The following is an 18821-nucleotide window of genomic DNA, read 5'->3' as shown; positions in this document are numbered from 1 at the left end:
TGTTTTTGTGTTAGTTTAGAGAAATGCATGCTTTTAATGGCTTTCTTATCATTTTATTCATTTCTCGGCTATTTCTCTTGATTCTCCGTTTCTTTGTCTTGTTTTGTAGGTACGTTGCGGGATATATGCATGGGAATTAAAAATAGCACCCACTAGGATCAATATGCACTTTTCGGAATTGAATTTGAGTTTGAAACAAAGGAAAACGAAGGATTGCAAAGTATCAAATAGGACCTTTGTGCATTGTTTTAGTCATATCTCAAGTTCTACAGATCGGATTAGGGTGATTCAAGTTGGGTTAGAAACTAGACTTGAAGAGCTTTCCAATGATAGGTCGCATGCCTTCATACGATTCTTAGATCGGAAGTTACAGCCTTCTGAAGTTGGCCTTGGAAAACTGCCGCGGGCGCGGGCTACAGTACCCGCGGGCGCGGGGTTGCTGCAGCTCCAAAACTGCCGTATTTGGGCAGTAAGCACCCGCGGTTGTCCCGAGGGCTCCCCAAGGGCGCAGGCTTGGGCCGCGGGCGCGACTATCGGGGTGTCCGTTCCCCTCCGCGGGCGCGGCCGATTTCTCCGCGGGCGCGGGTTTCTGGGTCTTTTATGATTTTAAGCTTCTTTTCTCCTTTTGTTTATATAGTTTTTGGTTTCCTTTATTATTCATGGATGTAATTATTTAGTTTTAGAATAGTTTTCTCTCTCTTAGGTTGAGAGCTTCTCTCTCTAGATTAGGCTAGATTAGGAGTAGTTTTAGAGAGAGAAAGTGAGGAATTTCAATGGTGATTGAGAGATTGAAGGTGCAAGTGTGACAATTGTGTTGGAGATCTTCTTAATTATCAATGAGCATTTCTAAACTCTATCTCATTCAATTTCTTTGTTTAATTTGATGTTTGTTTGGTTTGATTTTGATATTTGATGTTTGATTAGAGTAATTGTTCTAGATATTTTGTTGATTCTTGTTTTCCATAGTTGTTAGTTGATAGATGATGATTCTTGAATAGTTGTTTGGCTAGGAATTGGGTGAAACTTGTATGATTGATTAATTGTGATTAATTTGGGAATTGTGTTGATTGATTGTTGAGATTAAAGCGATTAGTGAAGGTTTGCATGTGTGTAATTCAATTTGGCCTTGAGAATTATGCTAGATTGCATTGTAATTGCTAATGACATGAACAATTGATTTAGGAATTGCAATTATCAATTGGTTTTGATTGTGATTCTCTTAGTTTGTTATTCATAGTGAACCCTAGCTTAACAATTAGGAGATAGCTCTTTGATTCCTATTGATTGCTCTTATCATTTAGTCCTCACAACCTTTGATTGGCATGCTCTTCCCAAGTTGTTGCAATTAACATGATTACTTGTTGATCCCCATTCCTAGTGTTTTATTTCCTTGGTTACTTGTTTTGTTAGTTGTTATTATTCTCTCTTACCTTCGTCTTCGACCTAGCTTAGGTGCATAATTGAAAGTGCTTGAACATTACCGTTCCTTTGGGTTCGACCCTTGACTTGCCTCTATACTCGTATTTAGGTTTGTTAAGTGTTTATAAATTTAGTTTGACAGAGGGAAGATTAGATAACGACCTAGTTTCCCCCTCGTCATACGTCATGGCTGTCGGCAGCTGAACGACGAGTCTCCCATCACTGTCTATGGTTTGTGGAGAGTCATAGAGGTGATGATCTTTTCCTCTTCTTGTTTCACTTTAACTTGTTCGTCTCATGTGCTCAAAGATTACTTTTCATTGCAGCTATGGTTCTACGAGTACTTCCCAGGCTTGGCTCCTCGCCGGCGTCGTGGAGCGGTCCATGACTTCCCTGTCAGGGCCAGCTGGCGTGATCGAGGAGAGTCACGGGTGGAGTCTGTCCCTGCGCTGCGTGGGCTGCTACGCCGAGGCACCTCTTCTGTTGGGGTAAGAATTAGTTTTGTTGCCTTTTATTTTCCATCTGACATTGTTTCCGTTGTTTCACGCCAACTTCTTATGGCTTTCAAGTTGCTATGAATGTCCAGTATCGTCCTTGGGCCGGGATGACTAATTTTCCTGAGGCCTTGCGTCTTACAGCGCACAACACCATTTTGGTTGGTACCAGACGCTTTGTCTGGTATTTGGGGGAGCGTGTCGTTCGTCAGCATAGCGGCGATCGCTTTGTGGTGCCCTCATCTCCACCAGAGTCGATGCTGGACTCACGCTTGATTAGGGAGTTGATAAACAGGGGAGAGCGCTATACTTTTCCATGGCAGGAGCTTGTGCACATGGAGGGTGATTATGCGCAGGACTTGCTTCCCTCTCGTGCTCCTCCACCCCGTCTTCCTGAGGTATGATTTCTTTTGAGGATCTTTGTTATTAGTCTCTGTTTTAAATAGTCTAATAACTTGATTATTCGATCATATTTTCAGACGACTATTCGCCTTGTGGGGAGGATTGAGATTCCGCCTCAGTCTGTCCGCTATCCAGGGCCGATTGGTATCACCGAGGACCATATTGCTGACGCGCCAGAGGGTTATAGACAGGCGCAGGAGTCTCTGCCCGAGGTCTTTGAGCCGGTAAGTTTTTTGATGCATTATTCATCCTTTTAACACTGCTTGTTACTGACTTTTCTTTGTTTTATCCTCATCCTAACCGCCCGGAGATGATGGGACTCATGAAGCTGATTGCATCATCAAGCTTCGGCGTGGTGCGAGTTGTCGGAGCTCTAGCGACGTTCTTGAGGTATCATTCATTTTTTTTTTACTTCTATCATTTATTTTATTTTGTATTGTTGACACCTTTTTATTTTGTATCTTTTAGGAGCAACGGAGGTCCCGCTCGCGCTCGAGGCATAGAGGCTCGGACGAGGAGGAGCTTGGTCGTGGTAGACGATCTCCTGAGATTCACCGGCGTTCTCATTCTCAGCGAGAGCCTTAGATTACTCAGCCGTTTCAGGAGGCTCAGTGGCAGCAGCCTTAGTCTTCCCAGCGCTTTCCGGGCCAGAGTCAGGGGTAGCGGCAGTCGTTTTCACAGCCTCCACAGCCTGAGCTTGGGTCTGTTTTGACTCCCTTGGATCCTGGTTCATTTTCAGCTCCATTGTCCGGGATTCCTCCACCGGTGTCGGGCTTGTTCTCAGTTCCGATGTATGGGACGATGCCTTCACCGACGATTCCCGCGTCTTTGAGTCAGTCTACACCGTTTGCCGGTTGGACGGGTCCTGCCTTGAGTTTGACTACTGCTGGGGTCACAGGGACTAGTAGGGACACTACTCCCCGTACTCGGATGATGGAGGGACTCTTTGGCTCACCGTTCCCATATTTACAGGGTGGAGATGATACTGATTCTGGCTCTAGAGATTTCTGACCGAGGGTTTTTATTTGTACATACTATGATGACACTTGACATGTTTATTTATTATGACTCTTTTGTACATTATTCATAGTTTATGTATTTATTATTGTGTGTTAGTGTGTGTTTGAAACTGATTGTGTGTGATCGTGTATTTATTAATGACGTGACAAAAAAACGTAAGTGGAGTAATGGAGGGTACCGACCTTCCCCAAAAGAAAAAAAAATAGAATAAGTAAATAAAATGATAAAGAGAAAAATAATAATAATAAAAAAAATATTAAAGTGATGAATAAATAAATAATCAAAATAAATATAATAATAAAAAATAATAATAAAAAAGGTTGAGAATTTTATTAGAAATAAAACTCTCGGAAAATTGAAAGATAAACGGTGAAGATAAAATACCAAAAAAAATCCGGATAGATACGGGAAAAGATGAAAAAAGAAAGCGCGTGAGGTGCCATGACACGGCACTGTACACCGTGTCACGGCAAAACTTGCCGTGTCGCGGCAAAAGTTCCCGTGACACGGTGGTATTTCCCGTGTCACTGTACGCGTATTCCGCAGCGGTGTGTTTTACGCGTATGAAAAGATAATTTCTGAGCAGGTTCGAGCGCTTTTGCTATAAAATAAGACCATTATATTCATGATATGCATAATTACGAAACACAAAATAATTTGGAATTTCATATTTCAATAATCATGTCTCAGAATTTTGATAATATATTGCGCGACTGGTCTTATTCTTTGACCAATGCTGACAAAAGAGAGTTAGAATTATTTCATGTCAGGGGTTTTCTAGCCCTGCGACATGTCGCTATTGAACATGATTTTCTTAGGGAAGCATTAGATTATTGGAGTCCAGAAACACACTGTTTTAAATTTGATTATGATGAAATCTGTCCCCTGCCGGAGGAATTCGGTGCAATTTTTGGATTTCCTGCTAGAAATCTTATTGCCATGCCTACCCTACGTGAATATTATTACCAAGATTTTGAACGCCATCTGAATCTTACAGATCCAGATTTAAATAGAATTGTGTGTGGTAATGAGGTAGACTTAGAAAAACTTGCAAATTTATATTTTAATCGCCCTATCTCTGAGTCTTATCATGTATATCGTAGAAGGGCATATATTTTTTGCATGTTTAGCAAGCTTTTATTTGCAAACGATAGGGTAGGAAATGCTTGTCTAGCGTCCGTGCTTGAACATGTCGAATCTGGAAGATCTCCTATGCCGACGTGCCTTGGACAAACATTTCGTGGCCTTGACGAAGCAAAAGTTGACCGGAAAGCCATCAGGAAGGGCTCTCTGGTACTGCTGCAGGTAAAAATACGCTCCGAGTAGCCTCCGTGACACAAAACAGGCACCGTGTCACGGTGGATGTCTGCCGTGATACAGTGAAACCTGCCGTGTCACGGGAATCTGCAAATTTATTTTATTTTATTTTATTTTATTTTTTTTTAACGACTGATTTTTTCTTTTTTGCCGATTTGGTTGATGGAGCGTTTAGAATTATTTGAAGCCCCCGACGATGTTGAAAAATATGGCCCTAACGACCTAGTCCGCAGGAAAAAGAATTACTCTACGAACATGTCGTATGAAGATTGGAAAAATTTCTTTGCAAAGAGGGAATTTTCCATTCGTTGGATGGTGCCTTGGTAGAGGCTTACTAGGATGGTTGGCACGAATGATACTCCATATTGCCGTGTTCCTAGTATCTCAAAACTGACCTTTTATTGCCCTTCTCGACTGATGCGGCAGTATGGACTTGAACAAGTAGTCCCACGCTATAACGATAGTCCTCGTGAAGTATCGTTGCATGAAAGTAACGTTCATAAGTACGAGACTTATTGGATTGGAAGACCTTTGTGGACCGTTTCTGCAAGTGACCAAGCTCCTCCTCCTTTATCTAGTGCATATAAGGCATGGTTGAACCCTAGAAGTAGGAGGGAACGATTCGGATCACGCAAGTCTGATGTGAAGAGTCGTCTTGGAAATAAGAAAGCCCCTCCTAAAGATCGTCTAGGTCCGAGAACACAAGGGATTGAGTTCAAGACTCCTATAATTCCAAGAAAGAAGAATTATCTGAAAGGGAAGGGTAAAGAAAAGATGGTCTATAGGGAGAAACAACCGAAGAATTTCAAGAAAGGTGAAAAGGGTGAAAGTTCGACTAGGGGTGTGACGGTTCGGGCTACGAAAGACACATAAATGGTGAAGGCCGACCTAATTGACCAAGAGAAGGATGTTCCTAAAGTGAAGAGAGATTAGATCAATAGTGCTTTGCTTTTTATGATTTATAATTTTAATTTAAAATAAGGCATATGATGCCAATAATTGTAGTCACATAATAGCATATTTATTTCAGCCTTAAATAAAAAAAATTACAATGACTTTTATTTATTATTATTTATCCGAGTCAAGGAGTCGGACGCAATGGAAGAACGAAAATAAAAAAAAAACCTCGAACAAACAGTGAATTCGCAACGAATGTGTCACTAAAAAAAAATCAGAAAACCTGAAATTCCACCGTGTCACGGTGAAAAATCCCGTGACACGTTACAAATTCCCGCGTCACGGCAATTTTTTTTTTTTTTTCCACTCAGGTCCACCGCGCCACAGTGAACTGTACCATGACACGGTGGAATGTCCCGTGTCGCGGCAAAACCCCCCGTTTTTTTTTTTTTGGTCGTGACGCAATGCTGAACTGACGCGCATATTTGATCAACAGAGGGAGGATTTTTATTTTTTAAAGTGGTCGGGCCCCCTTGAGGGGTTGCCTACGTATCCTAAAAAGGAATCAGGCCAAATGTAGCTCTATTGGGTCATGAACCCATGCGGCTAGGCATAGAATTTCTTGAGTTGATCCAAGTTGGTTAAATTGTGGAAACCATTACCGTCCATGTCTACCAATTGTGCCACTCCGCCAGACAAGATGGCTTTAACAATGTACGGGCCTGACCAATTCGGTCTGAATTTTCCTCTTGGATCTAACACATTTTTACGAAGTGCCTTAAGCACTAGCTCACCCTCTTTGATGTTCCTAGTCTTGACTTTTTTATTAAAATGTCGCGCCACACGCTGTTGGTAGGTTTGGACATGATGCAAAGCTGCCAAGCGTTTTTCATCAAGTAAGACTAGTTCATCATATCTTGCTCTAATCCAGTCGACTTCATCTAATTGGCTTTCCAATGCGATTCGAAGAGAAGGGATTTCGAGTTCGATTGGTTGTACAACTTCAACTCCATAGACCAAAGAGAAAGGGGTAGCCCCCGTTGATGTACAAACAGAGGTTCGATAACCCCAAAGGGCGAAATGTAGCTTACTTGGCCAATCCTTGTAATTTTCTGTCATCTTTTCGATGATAGTTTTCACATTTTTGTTGGCCGATTCGACTGCACCATTTGTTTGTGGTCTGTAAGGTGATGATCTCTAATGCTTGATATGATATTTCTGTAATAATTCCGCGCATTCGGCTGGAAATGTGTTCCATTATCACTGATCATCTCATGTGGTACCCCATAGCGGCATATGATATTTTTCTCAATGAATTGAGCTACATGTTTCGCCGTCAGCTTAGCATATAAGGCAGCTTCGACCCATTTGGTGAAATAGTCGATTGCTACGAGAATGAATTCATGCCCCCTTGTCCTGGTGGTGTTATTTTTCCAATGATGTCGATGCCCCAAGTGGAGAAAGGCCATGGAGAAGTATATGTGTAGAGAAGCAAAGGTGGAACATGCTGTAAATTTGCGTAGACTTGACACTTCATACATTTCTTGACGTATTCGTGACAATCTCTCTCCATGGTAGTCCAATAGTAACCTTGTCGTTGAATCTTTTGGACTAACATCTTTGCATTCATGTGTGTTCCACATATACCGGCATGCAGGTTTTCCATGGTTTTATGTGCTTCTTTCTTGGCTATGCATAAGAGATTTCTTCCCATTGCAGTTCTCTTGTGGAGTTCTCCCCTGATGAGCACGTACTGTGAGGCCAGGAGCCTCAAAGCACGGCGTGCCCTTTTATCAGTATTAGGAGGGTATTCTCCTCTTGTTACATAATTAAAGATATATGTATACCATGGCTCTTCATCTTCTTCTTTTGGTTCTTGTTCATCGTCAAGTGCGTGAACATAAGCCGGCTCATATCTTCTTTCTATGGTCAGTGGCATTCTGATTGTATCAGTTGGAATTCGCACCATTGATGCTAATTTAGCTAGTGCGTCAGCAAATTGGTTTTCTTCTCTTGGCAAATACGTATATTCCACTTCATCTAGTTGCTCCGTGAGAGTTTCTAAATGAGCTTGATACGTAGCGAGACTTTCACTTCTCACTTTCCATCTCTTGGAGATTTGGTTAATGATTAGTAAAGAATCACCATAGATTATGAGTTTCTTAATTCCCAAGGCGACAGCTGTTTCTAATCCCAAAATACATGCTTCATATTCTGCGGCATTGTTGGTGACATCAAAGGCGAGCTTCATGGAAATTGGGATGTGCTCTTCATTGGGTGATACGATCAGGACTCCTACACCACATCCTTTTTGGTTTGAAGCTCCATCGAAATAGAGCGTCCTGCTATCATCTTCGGTCATGAGTAAATCTTCGTCAGGGAAATCATACTCATCTTCTTCTTTCTCAACTTCTTCTAGTGGAAAGTCTGCTAGGAAATCAGAAACCGCAGAACCCTTGATGGCTTTTTGTGGCACAAATCTCAAGTCAAACTGGGCAAGATTGACTATCCACCTTGATAATCTGCCGTTGAGTGTTGCTTTTTCGAACAAGTATTTGAGAGGATCCATCTTGGACACGACATGCACTGTATGAGTGAGCATGTAATGTCTTAGTTTCTGTGCGGCCCATACAAGTGCGAGACACAACTTCTCAAGTGGCGTGTATCGCGTCTCATATCCTTGAAGTTTCTTACTCAAGTATAGATTGCATTCTCCTTGCTTTTGATCTCTTGTGCTAGCATTGCCCCCATCGTTTCTCTTGTGACCGTAAGGTAGAGTCAAAGAGGAAAGTCAGGTATTGCTGGCGCTAGCACGGGTGGGTTTGCCAAGTACTCTTTGATTTTGTCGAAAGCTTTTTGGCAATCGTCATCCCATGTGACTGGGACATTTTTCTTGAGCTTCTTGAATATAGGTTCACATATTGCTGTGAGCTTTGATATGAACCTACTTATATACTGCATTCTTCCAATGAAACCTCGAATCTCCTTCTCATTTTTGGGTGGTGGCATGGCCATGATCGCCTTTACTTTTGTAGGATCTATTTCAATCCCTCGAGAACTGATCACGTATCCAAGTAATTTGCCTGATGTGACTCCGAATGCACATTTTGCTAGATTTAATCTCATGTTGTACTTGCGGAGTCTTTCAAAGAACTTGCGAAGTGCAATAATATGGCCTGGGCGATCTTTAGACTTAACGATCATATCATCGACATAGACCTCCACCTCTATGTGCATCATGTCATGTAACAATGCTGTAGCTGCTCTTTGGTAGGTAGCACCCTCGTTTTTCAACCCGAATGGCATTACCGTATAGCAATATGTACCCCATTGCGTGATGAATGTGGTTTTCTCCATGTCTTCTTCGGCCATCAATACCTGATTATATCCGATGTAACCATCCATGAATGATAGGAGTGCATGGTTTGCTGTATTATCGACCAGAATGTCAATGTGAGGTAGAGGGAACCCATCTTTTGGGCTTGATTTATTGAGATCCCTGTAATCAACACATATTCTGACCCTTCCATCCTTCTTTGGAACTGGAACCACATTTGCTATCCATTCTGGATAATTGGATACTCTGATGAAATTTGCGGCCAACTGCTTCCTGATTTCTTCCTTGATTTTGAGAGCCACATCGGGTTTCATACGGCGCAGCTTTTGTTTGACAGGCTTCATACCTGGAATGAGTGGTATCGTATGCTGAGCTATATCCCTGTCAATTCCTGGCATATCTTGGTATGACCAAGCAAATACATCAACAAATTCACTAAGCAAGTTAATTAGCTCTTTGCGTTCATCTTGACTTAGTGTTAATCCAATTTTTACTTCTTTAATAGTTGTATCATTGGAAATGTTAATTGTAACTGTATCTTCGATAACTGCTGTTTTATTTTCGTGTTCTTCCATTGCTTTTATTATTTCTATCATTAGCAAAGCAATATTGATCAGGGCTGGGGGAATGACACGCATCGTAAGCAAAGGTACTCATTTTATTGAATTCATTGGCTAATACATCAAGAGGGGCAAGGTCGGCTGCGACCTCACCGGAATTATTAGGACTAGAAAGAGGGGACTCAACAAGAGACTCAGGATTGAACTCTATAGCAGAAAGAGGGTCGGCCTCAGACTCTAAGCACTCGTCTACAGACTTAGACTCAGACTCGGACTCGGACCCAGACGACTCAGACTCATCAAACATAGGACCTTCGCCAGCGGTTATTTCCAACTTCTCTCCACTTGGCGTAGTGATCCTCAATGTCTTGCGCCATCCCCTTGAAATGTTGTCAGCTTGGACGATTAACTCGGAGGGGTCAAAATCCTTGTTTTCTATGACAGCTTGAACGAGCTCGGAGTTATCATTGCGGACCGGCTTAGACTCATTCTTCTCCATTCCAAAAAGCAGGTTGATTCCTAGATCATCAGAGTTAGGGCTAGCTGGCTTCTCGGTTGTGAAGAGCTCTTCTTCTTCATCAACAAAGTCACAATCGAGGAACATCTCAAATCCTGGTTCACGGATCCCATCATGGACGAATGGTTCAGGGAATTCATAGCATGGGAAGTCTTCCCCTTCTTTGATGTACTGGCCATTGAGGGTGAACGGATATGGATCCATGGCCATTTCCGTCTTCGTGATTCGAGCATTATTGCGAGCCTTCATCTTCAATAAAGCTTGTTTTATATCTTCTTTTGTTGGCTTGAATCCCAAGCCAAAAGTATCCTTCTTGAGTGCACCAGGATGGCCCAAAGATTCAGCCATTTTCTTCTTGAGTCCAAGGGTCATTCCAGGGAAATGACCTTGCTTCTTCAGAATGGCATTGATATTGGTGTTTGAATAGGGATCGAAGTCGAGATGGCACTTTTCCTCCTCTTCAATCACGAGAACATCATCAAGTGAAAACCCCCAAAGATCTTCATCTTCTTCGTCATGTTCAACATGGACGATAGGAGTATCAATAACTTGAATGCGCATAGGAGAAGCATCAATAGTAATCGGAACCCCTCCAACTATGGCTTTCACTTTCTGGTGCAGTGATGATGGAATCGCCTTTAGCTTATGAAGCCAAAGGCGTCCTAACAACAGATTGAAAGAGGCCTTAATGTCCACCACCTGAAATTTGGTGCAACATTCAATGGCCCCAGTAGTTATATTCAGTATGATAGTACCCACGGCTTGACGGCGAGTATTATCATAAGCGCGAATCCCTTGAGTGGAGGGAGTCAGTTCTTCATTCTTTATGCCCAACTTCTTTGCAGTACGGAGTGGGCACACATTGATTGCAGAGCCATTATCAACCAGGCTCATAGGAACATTCATCTGCCTACACACCACAGTGAGGTGTAAGGCCTTATTATGTTGGTCCCCTTCCGGGGGCAGATCCTTGTTAGAAAACGAAATCAGATTGCTAGTACTTGGCAATTCAGTAGTGAAAAAATAGAACCACTGTTGACAGGCATGCTCTAAGGAAAGAGGGAACACCGTAGGGAAGAGTGTCACATCTACTCCCTTAAGAGCCATAGTTGCAGAAAAAGCCTTCAAATGGAAAAGCGGATTATCAGTAGGCTTGAATTTGGGAATGTCAGCAGTGGAAAACTTCTCAGGAAGCTTGTCTCTTATGGACGAAGAGGTGACAGGCTGTTCCACATAAGTGAACTCTTCAGAAATCTTGCTCATCTGTTCCTTAATCATGTTAGACAACCTTTCAATTGTCCTGTTGAGGTTCTCGATGTCTTCCTTAGTAGCCATTGGTTGAAAGTAGACTGGAGATGGGTCTTGTGGAGATGATTGAGGTGGTTTCCTTGTATGCCACTTTGGTATAAGAGGTTGTTGAGGTATGGACTCGAACCGTAACAATCTACCCCTGCTTCTTGACCAAGTGCTGTGACACCGAAACAAACACACCTTTAATGACCAAACTTAACCTTAACCCATCCGGATTAAAAAGAATAAAAAAGAATGTTTTTTTTTTTATTAAAAATCTATAATTTTGAAATTCTACTTGTTTAATTTTTTTTTTTAAAAAAATGGGAGGATACCATCCGACTTACTCCGAAAAAAAAACGACACAAAAACAAAACTACCCTAAAAATACGGTCAAAAAGTAGTGTACGACTCAAAGAAAAAAAGTGTGTGAACACGATATGTGAGCGATTAAGTGAAGTTATGGACGCGTGTTTTGACCGTACAGCTAGACATGACACCAAACTGGACACAACAACCACATACGTACGCACAAAAAACGAAAAAAGGACTGACAGGAGGACACCTTTCCTGGGCACCGTGTCATGGTGCTGACTTTTGTGACACGGTGCAGTCTACCGTCAGACGGTAGAGAGCCCCGTGTCACGACACTGTTCACCGTGGCGCGACAAAACATGTCGTGACACGGTGCGCAGTTCCAGGTCAGTTTTGTGATTTTTCCATATTTTAACCGATTTTAGGTCCGTACTAATTACTATGTGAGAATAAAAACCCTCGGTCATGGGTTAAACAAAAGAGTAAACACATGAAGGTTAGCACCAAACAACCACATAACATTTAGGTACGATGATGTAAAAAAAGTTCGCAACCTAGAGTCAAGATCTATGTTCAACTATTGGTCAAGCTTTGGGTGTCAAAAGGGAACCATGGTTAAGAGTTTGGACGCGTTAGCAAGGCAGCCTCCCTTGAGGGTGTATGCCAACGGGCGGCTCCGCGAGTTCGTGATGAAATCGAACTCGACTCCATGGTTTGGGTGGATTTAATAACTCGGATGAACCCTTATTGCCGTGAGCGTTTTTGGGTCGATAGAGCTTAAATCCCCCGGGGCTAAGACGCATGTAGAACACATACGTTTTTTCAGAAAAATCGAAGGAAGTCGACTGTGAGGAAAGAAAATAAGCCACCGGACTAATTTTAGGACTGCGTGGCATGGCAGTCAGAAGATCTGACTGGTGCCCTGTTTTCCTTCGCGCACAACCAAGTTATCCAATTTTTCCTACGGGACAGACCTGAATGCAACGTTAAAACGTCTATGCAGATGCAAAAATTCCAAATTAATCACAGGAATATTTTTTTCAAGAATCTTTCAAGTCTCATCCACTCATCTTAATTAAATACCGATCACTCAAATCGATAAATAATTAAGAATCCTCCCCAGTGGAGTCGCCAAATTGTAGGCGTCGTTTGAAGTGCGCCTACGTTAAGCATGTGGTGAATATGCTTGGCACTCATAGGAAGTGGGAATTGACATAATACGATTAGGGACAAGGAAAGTGGGGAGCCGCCAACAAGTTTTTAAGGAACTTGTAAACCGTTCACGGATCATAAAAGGCAACCACGAATAAGGGACAACGATAGGAAACAACGATTGACCCGTGAAGGTTACACCCCATTCATAATCCATGAGATTACTAACTCCATATGGTTTGGAACCACGAAAGGAGGATCGGGGATGATGGTACGAAGTGAGTCATGGAGTCACATTCGCCCGTATTGGCCTCTACTCGATTCTTATATTGAAAAACATTCCTGTGATCTCAAAGACATACAAACAAAATATTCAATTCGCTCCAAACTATAATTTAACTAAATTGGTTGAATATTAATGCACACGTTATTCTAAAATATTGGTGATTACTTCAATTAATAACAAGATTAAAAAGGATCCTAAACCGGTTGTCCAAATTATCTTATTAGGCGTGATTTTCAATTACATATTCCCTTTAACATGTAATATGGTGATCAATAAATAATAGAACAAACATTAATATTGGAAACAATTTAATCACAATTCCAACAACATAAAATCATTAGAAAAAAATAATAGAAATAAAAGGAACATGATTCTTACTTTGATTCTGTTTGTTTGCAACTACAAAATAATAAACGAGTTAGTAACTTCAAGGAAATAATAAAACAATAATTAAATTAAATCAAATAAAGTAGAGCTGATTTGGGGCCAAACCCTCAAACAGTTCTACCTTTCACGCCTTGGCTTAAGGATGGAACCACGAGTAAAGTATGGACTCCTTTGAGCACTTGAAGAAGGAATTTTGAAATAAGAAGGGTAGGCTAGTGTTTTAGGTTAAAGCATAGAAGAGAGAAAAATAAATCCGAGAATTCCTTGATGCCCCGTACATCAGAAATGAGGGGTTATTTATAGGGAAAATGTGCTGAGGGAGCACACGGAACCCTAAAATGATAAAAACCCTAAAAAAAGTACCCCGTGACATGGAAAACTGTACCGTGACACGGGAAGTCCCACCGTCAGACGGAAAACTTTCCCGTGACACGGTACATTTTTAGTGTGACGCGGGAAGTTTTCAGAAAACGGGAAAGAAAACGCGTTAAGGGTTTATGCGGAAAAGACACGGAATGTCCTGTGTCACGGAGGACTTCCCGTGTCACGGGAAAACCCACCGTCAGACGGGAAGGATTCCCGTGACACGGTGGATGTCTGCCGTGGCGTGGGAATTTCCAGCCCACTTTTCCGTCTAAATACATTTTTAACCCTAATTTCATTCGGCATTTTAAGTGCTGATTGATAATTTCGGGCCTTTTCTGACTTATTATTATTTGGGCTAAAATAAGAAAATAATTAAATAAAAATAAACAAAAGGTTTGGGCCAAAAATAAAATAAAAAAAGGTTTGGACTAAAATTAAATAATAAGTTTGGGCTGAAATAAAAAACTATGCTTTTACCAAACATCGAGACTAATCCATGGACTGTTCAAAAAAATGAATTTAATTAAATACGATTTTTTAAGCACTCTCGGGATTAAATACTAAACTCGACCAATAGTGGCGGTGAAAGGTTGTTCATCATCGGGTTTGGTTTTGGGGAGACATTTTTAGGTGTCTACACTACCGTGCATGCTTCATCATCTTTCAAGACAACATTTGTTAGAAGAAACGTTGTGTACTTGCTTAGCTTCTTGACCTGAGCAGTGTTCATTATTTCACGCATTGCATAATGTGCTAAGAAAAATTTATATATCAATGATCTGTGATCATACAAAGCATATCGTGCTTGGCTCCTTGACCTAAGTAACATTCATTATGCAATAATTACTTCATCTATATACGTGCTTAGCTTCCAAACCTAATTGAAGTTCAAGATCGCTTCTTTACACCATATATGCTGCTTAGCTCCATGACCTAAATTTATTCACCTATAGTGTCACATGATCTAATTGTCCTTAGCCTCCTAGCCTAAGAAAATGCATCATGCATACATTATTCTCAAGACAAGCAATTCAATCCATACGATTAATTTTGTCTTGCTCAACGAGGAAATTCAAAACTTCTTCTCGTTTTCATATTTTCTCTTTTTGGGACATTCAAAAACTTTTTCAAAATTTTCTCATTGAGGGAAGTTCGAAAATAAAAGTTCAATTTTCATGTCTTTCTTTTTCAGGAGAAAGTCGGTACCCTCTACTCGTCTCATGACGAAAATGACTGAAATTTTTTTCTTTTGCATATTCGTGTTTGTGCACACACTCACCCAATAAACATATACACACAATCACAAGTCATTCAGATGTCATGTCATGTCAAGTTAAGCTTGGTCAAGTCAGTTGGTCAAGTCAATCATAGTCTATACGAGTCCCTTGGCAAATTTTATTTTGCAGGTCTCATCTACAGCCCACGTTCACCATGTACAACCCATGTTTAGGGATAAGCAAATATTCAAAATCAACCCATGTTCGGGGACAATATAACCAACTACATCCCACGTCCGGGGACAAGCGGACCATTTACAACCCACGTTCGGGAACAAACGAACCATTTACATCCCACGTTTGGGGACAAGGGAACCAACTACAGCCCACGTTTGGGGACAATCGAACCACCATCATTTCATGGCGCAAGGTTCTTGATACACAGAGACTTGCAATCTCATCATTAGACAAATCTTTCCTCAAACATGGAAAGTGTCATCCGGTGGATTTTAGAAACCTGCCAAAATCATCTATCGACTTTCCTCAAGCATGGAAAGTATTATCCAGTGGATTTCTTCAAGCATAGAAAACAACCAAATTCATATGTCGACTTTCCTCAAGCATGGAAAGTACCATCCGGTAGATTTCTTCAAATATAGAAAGCTACCAAACACATCAGTCGACTTTTCTCAGGTATGGAAAGTATCTCTACGAAACGTCATCCGGTGGATTCCTTCAAGCATAGGAAGCTACCAAACTTATTTATCACCGATGCATTGGTGTCAGATACACATTCTATCCTTTTACTCTTTTATGTGTGGAATTAATATTTTTCTGCAAGTATTGGCGTATGTAGAGTGATTTTGGATCGCCAAATGTCTTAAATCACTCTCCGTCCCTATCGACTACTTTGACTATCGTTTTCAAAACTGACGTTTCTACAAACTCAGTTAAAGTGGGGGCTTCTGTAGACACCTAAAAATGTCTCCCCAAAACCAAACCCGATGATGAACAACCTTTCACCTCCATAATTGGTTGGATTGAGTATTTAATCTTTGGAGTGCTTAAATCCATTTTTCTATTCAATACATTTCATAAACCAATCCATTTCCTAGCTCATATCCCTAAACCATAACTTATTTTCTTCTTTTCGTGTCCACATCATAAAACCCAGAGAAACTGATTTTATGGCCTAATAATTTTGATCCAATTATTGTTTGGTTAGATAGGCCTTGAAATAAGATTTACAACCATATATCATAAGCCCAATTCTGATTTAAAACGAAAAAGATATGAGCAAAACACTAAACTCGACCAAAAACCAATACCATTCTACTAAAACGACCATATCTTAAAATCTACAAATGATTTTGACCTAATTCTAATAGGGTTGGAAAGTATACTTGATAAGATTTCCAATGATAAATTATATGCTTTATTTTAAGTTATGAATAAAAAGTTATTATGATTTTAAGAAACACGTAAAAAACTGAAATTACCACACAGTGTAAAAGCACCGTGTCACGGCGCCTGATGACGTGGCATGGTGTCTGGTTTCATGACACGGTAATTTACAACGTTTCACGGTTCTATTTTCCATGTTTTTTGCGTGAAAACCTACCGTGGCACGTTGCCTGTTCCCGTAACACGGTACCTGTTGCCATGACACGGTATTTCTCACCGTGTCACGGTGCTTTTTCTTTGTATTTTCCGCGTTTTCTCACGTACTTTTTTAACATGACACGGTGTAATATACCGTGCCACGGTGGACACTGCCGTTTCACGGTACTTGTGCCGTGTCACGGAATTTTCTTGTGTTTTCTCCACGTAAACCCTTCACGCGTTTTATATTTTATAGCCTATTTTTTTCCCGCTTCACTCCTGTTTTTCCCGCGTCACACCAATTTCCCCTGTGTCACGATATTGTTTGCCGTGTCGTAGCAACCTTTTTTTAGTGTTTTTATCTTTTTAGTGTTTCTTGTGTTCCCCCTGCTCATTTTCCCTATCAATACCCCCTCCTTTCTACAGTTCGGGGCACCATCAAATCATTCTCTTTTCCTCTCTTTTATACCAAAAATCATTCTCTTCTCTCTCTCTCTCATATTCAAAGTCTTAAACCTATATTTCTAATTACACTATTTAATGCAGGGGCTGATGAAGACCTTGAGAGTTTGCTGTGTTTATACAATGACAACATCAAACTCGCACTTGATGTTGCTACTGCTGGGTTCGAGAGTAATTTTATCAAAGGAGCTTGCTTGGGAGGAGTCTGTTTGTTAGCATGGCAACGTGAATAGGAAGGGATGACTTTGTGAGTTGACTCTTTAGGATATTATTTAGTTGTTTCTCCTAGTTTAAGATTTCTTTTTAGTCTGAGTTGGCACTTGTGAGGTTGAATTTTGTCAACCCTTGTTACGCATAAATGTGAGTTATCCTTAGGAGTTTGTTGCCAAATAAAAGTTACAAGTATTATCTTATTTCAAGATAATATTTTGTTAACCGTAAGATTAGGAGTTGATAAATTTTTGTTTCTATTATTTAAGCTATTTCGTGTACTGGTGATTATTCATTCAGAAAAGAAATAAAAGAAACAACTTTTAATTTGTGTCATCCGCAAATTTTCCTTCAAGTTGGTGGACTCATTCCTGTAAGCGTGAATTTTAGTTGATTTGGGTTTGTTTATATTTTGCACTATATATATGTTGCAATGTAGTACAATTTTAAAATGGATTGAATACAACTTTTATTATTCTTTCCCTTCTCTCATCTCTATTTTATTATTTCAACAATTCCTGTAAACAAATCTCCATAATCAACTAAACCTTGTTAATTCATGGTGGATCTTCCTTATTGAATTAATAGTTATCTTACATAGTAGAATTCTAGTTATTAAACCGTGATTACACGCATCATCTTGGTACCAGAGCCAGGCTGTTAAACACGTATAAAAAAAATTTAGAAAATTGCGAGTAATCAAGGATGAGTAGCAGCGAGGGTTCTAACCACACCCCAAAAGGCTTGACACCAGAGCAGGCCAAGGAACAGCGCAGGGATAATCAGATCAAGGAGTTGACTTCGATGATTGGGGAAATTGTTTTGAAACTTGACGATATAAGTAGTACAAAAAAGAAGAAGAAGAAGAAGACTGGATACTCATCTGATTCCAGCTCTTCGAGTGATGATGAAGCCTCAAAATCGAGAAGATTTCTGCAGAAGTCCAGTTCCAGTAGTGTGGGTGATCGTTCGAGGCGTAGAAGGTCGAATAAAAAGGGGGATGATGATAGAAATCTAAAGCTAGATATCCGTGACTTCTATGGTAACATGAATGAACCAGAGAAGTATATGGAATGGGTTCGAAGGGCTGAAACCTTGTTTAACTACAAGGATTATGACGAGAGGAAACGTTGCAAGGTGGCTGAGTGCAAATTGGCTGGTTATGCTAGCCTTTGGTACGAAAATTTGAAGAAGAAGAGACACAAAGAGGGACGCGAGAAAATCACCACCTGGAAGCGTTTGAAGAAACACGTGAGGAAAAAATTTGTTCCAGCAGATTATGTACAAGACCTATACATCAAAATGCAAACTTTTGATTAAGGAAAGAGTAGTGTTGAGGCATATATTACTGAGTTTGAGAAGATGTACATATTGTGTAATTTGGAGGAAAAAGAAGAACACAAAATTGCAAGGTTTTTGGCTGGGTTAAATTCTGATATTGCTGAAAAGGTGGATGTGCAACCTTACTGGAGTTTTGAAGATTTATGTAAGGTGGCAATGCGTGTGGAGAAAAAGGGCAAGACCAGAAAATCAAATGTTCAAAAAACTAATCCTAAACCTTATGAGGGGAT

This window comes from Chenopodium album, chromosome 4, assembly GCF_948465745.1.
Source record: "Chenopodium album chromosome 4, dcCheAlbu1.1, whole genome shotgun sequence".
Lineage (NCBI taxonomy): Eukaryota > Viridiplantae > Streptophyta > Magnoliopsida > Caryophyllales > Amaranthaceae > Chenopodium > Chenopodium album.
Note: the sequence above shows the minus strand (reverse complement) of the source record.